This window comes from Macrotis lagotis, chromosome X (assembly GCF_037893015.1).
Source record: "Macrotis lagotis isolate mMagLag1 chromosome X, bilby.v1.9.chrom.fasta, whole genome shotgun sequence".
In the NCBI taxonomy this organism is placed as follows: Eukaryota; Metazoa; Chordata; class Mammalia; order Peramelemorphia; family Peramelidae; genus Macrotis; species Macrotis lagotis.
Window position 1 is genome coordinate 522,057,840 of NC_133666.1, and position 15,026 is coordinate 522,072,865.

General features: G+C 36.8%; 1 protein-coding gene across 3 annotated transcripts in view; it reads left to right on the forward strand.

Annotated features, from left to right (window-relative positions):
- Window positions 1–15,026, forward strand: part of NEDD9 (neural precursor cell expressed, developmentally down-regulated 9) — a 229,980-nt gene that overhangs the window by 177,310 nt on the left and 37,644 nt on the right. The gene's annotated exons all lie outside the window — the stretch shown is intronic.

A 15,026-nucleotide genomic window follows, 5' to 3' on the forward strand; every position in this document is an offset into this window, starting at 1 on the left:
AAACTCTCATTAATGAGACCTTGAAAAAAACTGCCTGGCTTTTTATTTTAAGAATCACCTTCAAATAAAAGCAATGACTATTTGCATAACATCATCATGGAAAATGATTAACATTTTGGGAGCTGAATTATTCAAGTGTCAGTGAACCAGAACACTTTCCTAGACACCAAGGTGATGTGCCCATACAACCCAATTTAGCAGCCTGCACAGTGCGGAACATACCAAAGATTCCTTTAGCATCTTTTCATCGCTGGAATACACATCAGTCCTGTTCTCAGAATTCATCACTGACTTCCTGTCTGCTTCACAGTCTTCTAAAGAAATCTCTCTCTCCTAACTCTTTAAATCCTTTATTGTTTCTCTATTCTTCACCTCCCTCTACCCCTTCCCCACCTCATCTTACATTTTTCATACAATTTTCTATTATCCTCAGACTCCAGCACCCCGCAACACACACACATACACACAATTGAACTCCTTAAAACACATTTTTTGTCTTATTTCTTTCCTTTTTGTCTTCCAATGGAAGAATCTTACTCCCATTGCTTGACCTTGCCCCTGCCCCTGTATGCCTGTATGTTTTTGTGGAGGTCCAGTCACTATCCATAAGTAAAATGTCTCTGCTCATCCACTCCATTAAAAAAAAGTCTAAACATTTGTTTCTCTAATTTGCTTATAGTTCCTAAAACAGTTCTGTACTCTCTTCAACTCCCCTTGAATGTATTTACCACTCCCTTACTAATTAACTCATCCTACCCAATCACTATCTAAAATGATAGCCTGTACCCTCTGCTGTGTGCTTGTCTGGACTGGCTTGTTTGAAGCCAACTTCTGTGAATGCAAGCAAAGTTATATATTTGCCAGTAAATACAATCTAGCAGGTGATGGTAGCAGGGAATAAAGGGCATGGTACAAAGAGGTGATCTATTGTTTTTGGTGTGACTGTGATATTGTCTCTATAGTTACATAGAGAAAATGTTCATTTAGCACTGATTATTCCAAGGGTGTAGATTTATTGTTATTATTGTTATTTTAAAACCTGTGATTTCATTGGTATAACTCTTTCCAATAATTCAGATGGACAACCTTACTAGAGTTGATAGAGAGACTGAGTTATACTGAAAAATGAAGTGACTTGACCTCAGCCACAAGTGAGTGTCAGAAGAGGGACTTAAAACTTTTATTGTCTTTAGAATCTTAAATCTAGCTCTGGAAGAAAACTTTGAGTCTGAGAGATGTAGTTCTATCTCCTCAGTTTGTGGATCAGTAAACTGAGATTGGGGGAGATTTATTATCTTGTCCAAGTCTCAGAGGCAGAATTTGAACCCAGAAACTCTGACTTGGAACAAGTAGTCTTACCACTGGACCACAGTAGTCTTAAGGCATGCTTTTTCTCCACCATGCCCCAGATTCTTCTAAATTACTTATACTCTAGATATCTAATTTCAGATATGAAACCAAAGGATTTAGTGTCCACCAGCTTCACACCACTGCACTGGACTAATAATATAAAATCATATTAATGATTTTACCCGCATCATCATCTGCATCATCATTATCATCAAAGCATTTACTCCATGGTAAAGTTCTATGCTGAGTAGGCATTGTGGCAAATACATTAGCCCTGCCATCTTGGAACCCAGAGTTTAGTTGGAAAAATATGATAGGGATAGATATAAGTATAATCAAGTGATTCAAGACCATAATTGGCAATTGCCATGAAAGTTGTACAGTGTTTTCTCTCAGAAAGGAAAGTTCACTAGAGTTTTGTTTTGTTTCATTTTGGTTTTCTTTTTACCCATAACTGAGAAAATAGGAAGGGAGGGAGAGATTAAGGAATGGAGAAAATCATTCATTATGAAAGCCACCAATAAACTGAGGTAGAAGGGGGAAGAACTAGGGCAGGAGTCAGTTTTGAGAGAAGTTCAGAATAGACTACAATCTTTATCCTATTTCAGCCAGAGTGATGCAAATATGAAACATGAGGTCTTGGTTCTTGGTTATCTATTTTTAGATAATTTTTGGAGTTAGAGAGAAATCTAAACAAATTGGTTTGTGATGCCAGCCATTAGGACTGTGGCACCACTGTGCAAGTAACATATAGACTTAATTACCAGGATTGTTTGCCAAGACAAACAAAACAATGTCACTAGGATAAAATACTTTATTTCCCAGCCTCAAATGCCCAAGAGGAGCTGCCTGTCTCCCAGGCAATGAATGACTACAAAGCATTTGGCCAAGGAAAGAGAAAAAAGAGAATGTTTGTAATTTGCCAACCCCAAACCCTCTATCTTGTTTACCCTGGACATTCCAGAGAGCTTCCCAGGGTCGTTAAGGTATAGAGAGGATTCGATAGAGGTGGGCACTTTAGTGGTCTCCATTTCACAGGCCCAGGACCAAGCTGAGCATTCTCCCTGACCTGTCCTTAGGTGTTCCTATTAATAGTCTCACTCCCCAGCCCTCTGAAAGCATGCTTTCATCATATAGGCATAGGTAGTGAACAGTCCCAGAAGCCTTACTTCATTCTGGTGGCACAGTATAAGGAAGACAATATTAGTCACAGTATTATTATTTGTGACTTTGGAAAACATATTGATGAAGTAGATGACAGAAGAGAGAAAGGTATTTTCTTTGACTTGGGTTTAGTTGGTTTTTTAGTTGGTTTTTGTTTTGTTTTTTAGGATTTCACAATTCATAAGCTAAGGCAAATCCTCATAGTCATATTGCAAAAGCAGGATTTCTCTGAAAATATCTGGGACTTCCAGGTCTTAGCTGTTAGACAATGTGTTTCTCATGTGGTATGTTGGTGGTTATGCTTACCAGGAAGTCAAGAACTACATCATTGCTTAAAGAAGGAACAAGTTAATATGTGTAGGATGCATTGATGATAAATGCCTCAAAAACTCCAGTAGGATTTAGTTTCCACTTGTGCTTTGACGTTGGTTTTTTTCCACTAAGCTTAATCTTGATTTTTTTTCCTTCCTTTTCCTCAGCTACTGTGGTTTCTCTCAGAGTTCTGGGGTACGGTGGGAAAAGCACTGATCTTGGAGTCAAGAAATAGGAGTTTGTGTTCTGGCTTTGATACTTTACTAGCTGTTTGATATTAACCAATCCCTTTAATTCTCCTGAGCCTCAGTTTCCTTTTCTATGAAATGGGTATGATAATATTTACACCACTTACATCATGGGATTGTTTTGAGTCTTTTTAAAATTCAAAGGATTATATAAATATGAAGTATTATTATCTCCATGGGAATTTATGGTACCCAGGATGTACTGGTAGAGATATGATTTGAATTAATTATCTTATCAGTTCATAGTGTAATACAGGTCAGTGGGTTGAATGATGGCTGGGACTCATAATAGCTATGTGACCATGGACTGGTTGTTTAACCAACATGGACTGATTGTTTAACCAATATGAGGTTCCATTTCCCCATTTGTAGAATGGGGATAATAATAGCTGTTACTCCTGACCTACAGGATTATATTATGAACAAAGTCCTTTACAAGCCTTAAAGTACACTCTGAACATAGATTATTCATTTTACCTAAAAATTTACTAAAGTTTTGTTTTTACAATTCAAATATTTACAGATTATTCCCACTCCATGAGATATTTCTTCTAACAAAGTAACAGTTAACAGTTACCTCATCTGAAAGTACACACAGCATTTCCCATCTGTAGCACTTTTTTATTTTTAAAAAAGTAACAAATCTACTTTCTCTTCCACCTACCCCCACCTAACTGAACAAAAGAAAACAAATGAAACAATTTTTTAAATATTCGTATAGCAAAGCAAAATAAAATTCCTCCAAGTCTGTATACAAAAATATATTTCTCTTACTTTTTACCTTAAATGTATCCCCTTTCTATTATAAATGGTTATCACATTGATCATTTTCTTAAAACTTCCAAAGTTTTTTGTTTTTACAATGCTGTTACCATAGAAATTGTTTTCCTTATTCTGCTCCTTTCATTTTTTTTTTAGATTTTTGCAAGGAAAATGGGGTTAAGTGGCTTGCCCAAGGCCATACTGCTAGGTAATTATTAAGTGTCTGAGGTCCGATTTGAACTCAGGTCCTCCTAACTCCAGGGCCGGTGCTTTATCCACTGTACCACCTAGCTGCCCCTATTCCTTTCATTCTTATTCAATTTACCAAAGTACTCAAAAAATTCAGCTTCATAATATTGATGCTACAGTATATTATTCTTCTGGTTCTGCTGACTTCTCTCTGCATCATTTCATATAGATTTTTTCATGTCATTTTGAAATAACCTTTTACCTTATGTCTGATAGCACAGTAGTATTCCATCACATACCTATAATATTATTTATTCAGTCATTCTTCAATTTCCCAAAAATTTTATTTGAAATTCACTTGCACATCCTTGCCAGTTGCTGCAGCAGTGTAAAAATAATAGAATAATTGATAGGAAGTAGAAATTGTCTATTATGTCCAGAAAAGTTAATATCACAAATAAATTCAGTTTGGTCAGTTATAAATTGCTTAGCCTTTCCATGATCCATAACTCTGACAGAAATACCTCCCTATAAGAGAAGTACAGTAATAGAATTCTTATCATCAGTGGGTCTAGAGGAACTGTGGAAAATTTGCCAGATTTCTGGACAGAGGCTATGGATTTAAATCTTGATTTTAATGGTTACTACCTTATAACCCTTGGGTAAACTATTTTCACTTCTTTGGGCTTCTCTTTCTTCATATGTAAAATGATGGGGTTTTATTTTTAAACAAGATTATCAAGAAGATGCCTTCCAGATCTTAATCTCTTTCTCTGTCACTACACTTGTGCCCATTCCCATCCCTTGAAATACTGTTACCACTACAATCAAACCAGGAGATCAGTGTGCCACAAGAGTTTCTTCCCTCTGCCAGTAACCACATGTAAAGCCTTCAGACTGAGATCCCCTTTGTTATCTATTACCAGAAGTTGCATGGTAATGATCAGTATATTCCTGGTTTCATTTAGAATACATTGCAGGAACTGAAAAGAAACAGGAAATACGCAAATTTAGAGACATCTCCATTCCAAATGTTCATAAGGACTGTTTGTGCCGAGCTGATATAAAGCCCTCCAGAGTTTATATTGGATTGATCAACCACAGTTGAACAAACTATATGTTGATCCCGATAATGCCATTTTGGTCCTCTTTGAGTCCAAATGACAGTAATCATTCATATTCTGTGCCCATTAATATGTCGATTGATATTGACAAATCAATGATTTTCCATAAAGCTTATTTCTCTTTAATATGTTGAATTGTCAACTTTGATTTGAAAGGAAACAGGCCAGTGGAATAAGGATAGATAGGATGGCAAAGTTTAGAATAAACTTGATTTTCACTGTCATCTGTAAAATGAGTGAGCTCAAATCAAATGATTTATTAGGTCCTTTCTGGGTGCACTTTGGTGATGGATTCTGTTGTGGTTATAAATTATTTTCCAATTTGTTTCATTCATAGAGCTAACCTGGATTATCATTTCCCAAAAAAGGGAGGGAGAGGGGAGAAGAAGAATGTAAACAACCCATCAGACCTCTTGCCCTAAATAGTCCCATTCACTGTGATTTGGAATTTCTAGGCCTTGTGAATTGGAATTTCTAGGTCTTGTGAATTGTCCTGCATAAGCCAAGAATACCTTGGGAATAAATTTTGGTTCCCAATAAATGTCATCTTGTTCCTTGAGTAAAATATTCATTTACACTACAGAAGCCTTCATCAGGACTTATCTTTTTCTCCCAAAAGTCTATGCTTAGAGTCTGTGTATGCTTAGCATCCTTAACTTTGATATGACGCTTGTTAAAATTTTTCAAATTTGGCTGCAGTTAAAATGCCTAGGATCTCTTTCTAGTGGTTTTCATTTACAGCTATACTTCACAGATGTTTTTTGAATAAATTTGTCCTTATAGGGATTAAGGATGTTTTTCCCTTATGAAGTTGACTAATGAATGTTAGCACTAAAGGACACTAATGCTCCTGTCCAAGACAAGGGAATCCCTTCAAAGATTTTAAAGCTGGAAGGGACCTTAAAGATGATTGACCCAAGGTGGCAGATCTGGGAACAAGAGTCCAGGCCTCCGAATACTTGTTGGACACATCGTCCCTTGTAACTTCCCTCCTACTTCTGCATGTTGCATTTCTTTATTGCCAAAATATCCATCTTTGGAAATAAGTTTCTACATGAAAAGTCCATTTGAAATATAAGAATTGTTTGGAACACCTGAAACCTCTAAGCAAGCATCAGGATTATGTTTCAGTTTTTCTCTTTTGAAACTTGTAGTCGTAGTTCTGTTCTTTATAGCCTGTGGCAGCAGCAGCAGCATCAAGCCTACTATCCTTACTAAGATCTTAATTATAGACGCAGCTTATTTCATTGCTGCAGGGAAAGAACTTAGTGGCTCTGAACTGCCTGTGTTTTGGTGAGGCAGGTGTAATCATGATGAGGTCATTTCATTTCAGGCCAAGGATTCTCATCTGTTTTCTTCTCCCTGAGGATTTTTTTCTCTCTTTTTTGATGAGGAATAGTATAATTCATGATTCTCAATTCATGAGTTAGGAGTGATATAATAAAAATGATCATTCTTTCATTTTATAGGATTACAGATTTAGAGCTGGAAGGGACCCTTTCATTTTAGAGATGAGCATATATGAGACCCAGAGTGGTTAAGTGACTTGCCCAAAGTCAGTCACAGAGGTAGTGAGTGGCAAAGCTAGAATTCATCCTCCAACTCCACATCTTTCTTAATTCATTTCAACAAACCTCTTAAGCCCCTTCAGTGTACAATATGCAGTGCTGGATCCTAAAGACTCAAAGATAAAATAGCATATTGTCTCTACACCAAGGAATTTATAATCTTATTGGTGTACTTTAGGAGGGAAGAGGACAAGTATCCAGATAAGTAGAATGTAAACTGCACAAATATGTTCAGGTTCAAACAGAATGAATGGCCCAAGATTCAAGGAAGAAAAGTTCATTTATAGAATAGGGGGGAAGAGAATCAATTCAATAATCATTTATTAAGTGATGTTGCTGGGAGGAGAAGACAACATTGGAAGGGAAGCTTGGAAGGCTTCAAGTTTTTGTGAAGTGGTAATATAAAAAAGCCCCCTTGTCTGTCTTATCAGAATTTTTCCACTATTAAGTTGAGCTAAAAATCTTAGGGCCTAACCAAAGAGATACTTCGTCATCATATCCTAAACCCCAACTAGTTTCTGTGAATACCACAAACTACTAAGAAGTTGCTGTATCAGTTCAGATCATGATTTTTCTGCCCATGAAGGCAAAACTTCCTTGCTAGTTTGGAGTCTCTCAGTGAATGAGATGCAACTAGAGATTTGATATAAATTTGGGACTGGCCCTTTAATAAAATGATGTAATTAAAATCAGATTATATTGCTACATAATATCTTTGTATAAATATACATGTGCAATCCTGTCCACACATCTTCTCTTTGAACATTTTGTTTTGAAGTTTTATCCCATTTCTCCACCTACCTTTTTTCTCTCCTACTTTTGAGAAACAATGCTATATAAATATGGATCAGACCTTACTCCTTAGGCACTATAATATTTCTAATAATTAGTAAATTTTTTATCTTCTCAGCTAAGCTTTTTATCCTTAAATGGGACCTTCATTTGGACTTGACAGTTTAAATAGGACAGTGGAAAGCAGGTTGTTTTAGGGAAGAAGAAACTGTTCAACGAATAAGATATAAGGTGCTAAGTTTCTTGTCACTGGAAATGCTCAAGCAGAGGCTTGATTGCATGTCCATAATATTGGGGATAACCTCAAAGTTCCCATTCCAGCTAAACTAAATAATGATGATACATAGTCATGTAAATAAATGGCTTTTGAACTCTGAAAATGATTTTAGAGTAGCAGTCCTTAAACCTTAGACAGAGACTGGATGGGAGTTGTGGGGGGGGGGGGGCAGAGATCAGAAAAATAGGATGATCTGCTTCTTTGCCATAACTGACTATTACTACTTTTACTCGTTGCATAAAGACAAAGTGTGCCTTATTCTAGTGAATTATAGACCCTTACTCCTCTCTAAATCAATTTAAGCTCTCCTACTAGAGTACCTACACTGATACTACAAGTAGAGTACTATGCTGATCTATCAAGACAGACAGATGGAACTGCTCTAGTGTCACCCAGTAGTATTGACTGTTTTGTACCTCTAAAATTTTCCTGTTAACTGTGTGAATGAACCTTAGTCCTTCAACACCATATGATCTCTCTAAGATTTCTATGACCAAAAAAACCCCCATGATAGCAAATTGTGATTGTCCCATTTGTAATTCCCCTTTCTAATGCAATACTTTGATTCCTCAAATCCCTTAGATCAACTACTGATATCTTCCTAGTCTTCATTTCAGGGGAAAGAGTCCTCATAAGAAGAAAAACCCAGAGGAAGCATTCATCCTTTTCCCAACCCTCCCCCCCCCCCCACTCCTCTCCTCTCCTCTTCATCTCATTAACATCCAGTTTCATGATTCAAAATTGGATCCCAAATTAAACATGAGATTTCCTCAACTGAGAGAATTCTTTCAATTGATGTAGTAGTACAAACTAAGTCATCACTTAGAAGAAAAAAAAAACGACCCATTTATTTATATTTTGGTTGTCTGAGTAAGTGTAGTATAGGTCAAAAAGGTTAATAATGCCTCTAGGCCTAAGCTTGATTTGTTTGGTTAGTGACAGAATCATTTCAGCATGTGGGCTTTTCCATTTTTCCTTAGTCCTAAACCAAAGAGTTAAACAAATGACTTCGGGTCATTTTCATTCTGGGTTTAAGGGAGGAAAGGACTTTCAAAGCTTATTTGGGGGGGGAGTTGTTGAAGTTTTGCATTGGCTGTATCTAGTGCTTCGAATTCTGTCACCTTACCTCGTGGCTTCCTGGCTTCCTTCATCTCAGCTACCTACAGGAGGTCTTTTCTAGTAGCTTTTTACTTCCTCCATATTTAACACTCCATCTTGGCCTTCTTGCTTAGATTAAACCTTCCACCTACTCTGCATATATGTGTGTGTACAGACACACTCAAACACATACATATTTCTATATAAATATATATGTTGTATATATCTAACTATAAGCATATTATATTTTCCATTAGGATGTGAGCTCCTTGAGGAAAGGGATATTGCTTTTTTTGCCTTTCCGTGTATTTCCAGGACTTTGCAACATATCTGGCATATTTTAAAGTCTTAATGTTGAATGACTACAGCATCTCTGTTGTTATAGGAGAATCTTATGGTCTATGCTAAAGGACTATAAGGGCATCTAAACATTTTTAAAAACCTAAAGGAAAACAGACAGACATGAAAATATCTACTGAGATAGCTTTAAGGCTGTAGGGAGAAAGCATAGTTCAGAAACAAAATATTTGGTCAAAATGAGTCAAGATGACAAAGGAACCTTGGTAAGAAAATATTGGCTAAAATGCATAGAGGTCAATTAAGTGAAAGATGATGGGACTTAAGGTCATAAAGACAATTGGCTATAGTGGGAAGAACACTTGGGGGGGGGGCAAGAATAAAGTCTGTAACCTTAGTAAAATGAATCTGTGTTATCCATGAGGGCTATACCTTCCACTAATGAAAATCATAAACCACCCATGCCTGCCCCATCTACTACATTTGTTGTCCAATTTCTCCTATGAATTTGTCAGTGTAGACAACTAATATGCAAGAGGTCTTCCTTATGCTCTTCTGATGTTTATCCTTCATTCTTGAAGAAGATCATGACATCAGAGAGGTGATATCAAGACAAGCACATGAACTAGATTTGAGTGAGGAGGTGCTGTGCTAAGTCACCAGTCTCACTTTCTCCTCCAGAGGCAACTGGGTCCAGTGGTCAGATGAGAATCAGGATGACTGGAGATAGCTCTGGATACAAGGGAATCAGGGTTAAATTACTTGCCCAAAGTCACACAGCTAATAAGTATCTGAGGCTGGAATTGAACTCTCATCCTCCTGATTCCAAGACCAGTACTCTATCCACTGTACCACTCAGCCACCCTTAGGATTACAGTGGAACATACAGATCTATTAGTTGTCAAGTGAAACCCACCCATCTTTTTCAGGAGTACATTTCATTGATGTCCTTTCAACCTTCAAAGAAAACACTCTATTAATGTGAATTGTGATTATAATCCTACCTTTACAATTCTAGAGTTTAAGTTTAATCATGAAGTACAAAGCAGTTTAATAATTACAATCAAAGATTAATTTCAAAAAATTCAAATATAAATACATTCACATTCATTATCTCAAAAAAAAAACTGGTTAGGAGACCTGGGTTGGAATCTTGACCCCAACACTTCCTGGCTATGTGATCTTAAGACAAGTTACTTAACCTCTTAGAGCCTCAGTGAAATGAATATTCAGTCTCAAAAGACCTATCTTTTCAGGGTTTTATTAAGCAAAATACTTTATGAACTTTTGATGTAAATGATCATTATGGTAGTTACCACTGTAATCATCAAATAATAGTTTATTTGCCTTTTACCAACTTCAAAGGGACAAATAACTCAAAGATAGTGACTTTTCTAGTCTTCAAAGCACCTTCCCCTAAAAGGACCTAATCTGAAAAATACACATATGTTTCAACTGGTTACCTAGAGCATGATTTCAGAGGCAGTGATTAAAGATGAAAATGAGGGAAAAATACAGGAAAATGAGCTGCCAGCTTGCATGACTTTTTTTTAGTAATAGGAGTAAAAGTGTTCCCATTTCTTCCCTTTGAAGACATTGACTGTAGAGTATATATAGTCAAGCATTAGGCACTTCTTGATTTCTCTAGCAATTGCATATTCCTTTTTGAGATTCCTTTTAGATGGGACATGCTTGATGAATGTTGAATGAATGTATGAATGAATGAGGGGAGGGAACTGTGGCTGGCTTTGTCCTTCTATCCCAAGTAGTTCAAACCTCATTTTTCTAACTTGGAGTCAGATATAAGAAAGTCAAGAAATATGCCAGCACTGAAACCTTGGCAAGGATTCCTGGCTTGTAAAAATAGATCAAAAATAGGAAGAGGAAGAGTTCTTGTCACAAAGCCTGGTCAAGGGTGATATTATCAGTATGTGGCTACAACTGACATAAGGAGATGCCTCACTCCTTTGTTTCTCTAAGGAGTAGCTTATATGGTCATGGAAATTACAAGTCACACCTTTTCCTGCTTGAAAGAACACATGAATCTCCAGGCTTGAGAGTTCTAAACTCTCTCTGCTTTTTGACAGCTAATAGGGAAGGATAAAAAAAGAGTAATCACATGACCTAAGGTTATAGTTCCCTATGAGAAACAGGCATTTTACTGGTTCCCTTTAAGAGTCATTTTCTTCCTCTTTGCCTGTGGTAGCTTGAGAACCAGGAAAATAGAATCTAAACACCATCCTGCTGCAGATTTCTACTCTGAAGGAAAGAGAGCTCTTAAAGAAGCTATTGTATTTAATCTCTAAGTTAGCTAACTCCTTTTTCTTTCTTTTTGTTTTTCCTTTTGCTTTCCTGTTTGCTCTGTGATTGTATACACTTATTGTAGTGTTTTTTTTTTTACCTACGTCATTCTCAGTTTATTTTATTAGGAAGGGCTGGACACTTTTCCTGCCTGACCTTCCTACATTTTGCCTTCTCCAAGTTTAAGACCTCTGGAACCTTAGTTTTTACAGTGGCCCAGTTATCTCATCATTACCACTAAGCTCCCTGCCCAGACTGGTTATCTGTGTAAAACAATGGGAGGAGAAAACTCTGATTTTCTCTAGTCTATTACTTAAAACAAATTCTTCACTGAACCTATCTAGAAACAAAATTTCCTGATGAACAGAGCTCATGACGTTAAGGACTGATTTCCAAACCTGAGGGTCATTTCATGAAGTGTGGAGAGCATGGTAGAGAAAATATGGGAGTATGGTCACTATCATAATGGTCATTTACATCAAAAGTTCATATTTTGCTTAATAATCCTGCAAATCTAGGTCTTTTGAGACTGATTATTCTTTTCACCAAGGCTCTAAGTATAAAGTATGGAGAGGAATGAGATAATTCAGAAGCAGCTTTCCTTTAGAAAATGTGATATAGTCTCTCCATATTCCAGATGGAACACTTGATCACAGACAGTTCCTTTGACCTTATCACAGTTACTCGGATACTTTTTTCTTCCTCCCTGTAGATCAAAAGTTTCTTGAGAACAGTGATTTCCATTTTATCCATCTTTGTTTCTCTAGAGCCTAGAACATGTCTTATACTTAATAGACGTCTAGGAACTCATCAATAACTATAAGCATATTATATTTTCCATTAGGATGTGAGCTCCTTGAGGAAAGGGATATTGCTTTTTTTGCCTTTCCGTGTATTTCCAGGACTTTGCAACATATCTGGTATATTTTAGAGCTGGAAGAGACCTTTGAGGTCATCTAATCTTTCATTTTACTCATGAGGAAACTGAGGCCTAGAGTGACAAAGGGCTCTACCCAAATCCTGAGATCAACAAGCAGTGGACTAAGACTTAAACTTTAATAAATGTTTATTGAATCAAATTGCCAATATGCCATAATTTGAAAGAACCCAAACTGATTTCTGGCTCTTCAACTACCTTAGCTGCCACTTGGAATTCTCTCTGATTCTGGGGTTATTAGATCTGAGTGTATATTGCTTAATTTCTGATCACCTAAACCCACTGGATTAATGATCTAACTGGTTTTTAGAATTCTAATTGTCCTCTTATCTCATATTTATTTATTGAATATCTTGGCCGTTCCAGCTCTAGAGATAAATTCCCACTTTCAATAGAACTGACTTGACTAGAGAAGCCACCATTGCTTTGGGATTGTTTTGAGATGCTTTGAGATAGTTTTCAACTAAAGGTGAGAATACAAAACTCTGACCATAGGAAGGAACTCTATCCTAGCATTCTTCTATGTTTTCCCTGAAGCTTTAAGTGAAGGTAGTTTCTTGTAGGCTGCCTTGGATGCTCTGAAGAAGTTGATTTGGTTGTGAATTCACTTGATTGACTCTTACCCATAATTGACACATGATTCTTCTGATCTCCAACTGCATAACATGTAGCCTTCCCCAGTTACTGAAGAATTAGAATATATAAGCATGAGGAAGGCATTTCTCCTCTGTAGAGCTTAATTTCCTTATCCTCGCTATTAGAAAGGTTAGGATTTAGCTACAATCTCTTCTCTGTCTCAGAGAGGTCCTCCAGGGTCATCAGTGGAACATCACTTTCCTTTTTCTTGTTGAAGTTACTATGATAAGTCATCGATTATAGTTGCTATGGTAGGATTTGGGAATATCAAGAAAAAGTCTGTATAGAATTGAATTCTAATGGTGGATGAGAGATGTCAGTGGTTACTAAATAGATGTGACAAACTAGACAAAATGGGACTTGTAGCCAGAGGCTGCTAGAAGGATATTAAATGAGATGGGAGAACTAAAATAGAAGCCAAAGCCACTGTGTGATACTATGAAACAAGTCCTGGATTTAGGATTCTGGGATTCCTAGATCTTGGAATCTAAGATATGAAATTTGAAGATATTATCTGCTTTAAACACTCTCATTTTACAGATAAAGACACTGAGGCCCAATAAAGTGACCTGTCCAAGGTCATATAGTAGATAACAACTACAAAAATATTTATATTGAACTTACTTTTGTGCTAAGACACTATGCTAAGCATTTTATAACTATTAAGTCATTTGTTCCTCATAAGAACCCTGGGAGCTAGGTAAGTGTTCTTATTATCCCCATTTTACAGATAAGGAAACTGAGGCAGCAAAAGTTAGGTAATTTGCCTAGAGTCACACAGCTAGTTAATATCTGAGGCTGAATTTGAACAGAAGTCTTCCTGACTTCAGGTCCAGTGATTTATTCATTGCCCACTTAACTGCCTTGAGAGTTTGAGGCTTGCTCTACCACTAACTAGTCCTGTAACTCTCAGACAAGTCTCTTCTTCTGTCTGGGTTCCATGTCTGCACTTATAAAATTAAATTAATGTCTGTGCTGCTGTTGTTTGTGGAACATGCTTTGAACCATAAAGCATTATGTGAACTGAAACTTTATGAGTACTGAAAAACTTGAAGACTTTGTTTATTCTGTAGGTCATTATTAGAATTATATTGCATAATGGCATTATTTCATAATGGAGTCCTAGCCAGGAGGAACCCTAGTAAGTATCAAAGTCACTAAAGACCAGGCCATTTGTTTTTGTTAGCATCAATCAAACTTGCAGCTAAAAAAAGTCCCATCACCAATATAGGAAGTTGGACTGATTACAGAGGAATCTACACTCAATGGAGCAAAGGGAAATCCCAGATTTAGAAAGTTTTAACAACCCTGTGAACTCTATGCCTTCCCACCCCACCCTCAAAAAATAAAATAAAATAAAGGGAAATGGACAAAGAGGCCTTTTCAGTGAAGGTCTTAAGTGGTTTTGGTGTTTGACTTTGGTTTAATCAGTACATTGCTCCCTGTTTCCATAAAGTGGCTTGAACAGCCTTGGACATTTCAATTTCCCTGTTTTAGTTCAATTTCTCACATCCTACCACCTCTGTGAGGCCTTCCCTGGACACTCCATCCCCCACTGCCTTCTCTGTGCCATGGGTTCAAGAGGCTAACTCTCCTTCTTGATATCTGTGTGAACTTAAGCAAATCCCTCCCTGAGACTCAGTTTCTTCATCTTTAAAATTATAGGATTTGATGATCTCTGAGGTTTCTTCTGGCTTTAAATCTGTGATCCATGAACTCTGGGATAGTCAGCTATGTTTGGACTAGAGCAACCATTGTGATCACTAATAATTAAATATACAATAGAGTATATATTGGCAAATGTGTCTGATAGATAATAATAATAATAATAACCAACCTTATGTACTATGTGCGAGGCACTAATCTAAGCACTTTACAATCATTATCTCATTTGATCTTCACAGCACCCCTGGGAGTAAGTTGCTATTATTATCATCATTTTACAGTTAAGGAAACTGAGGCACACACAGG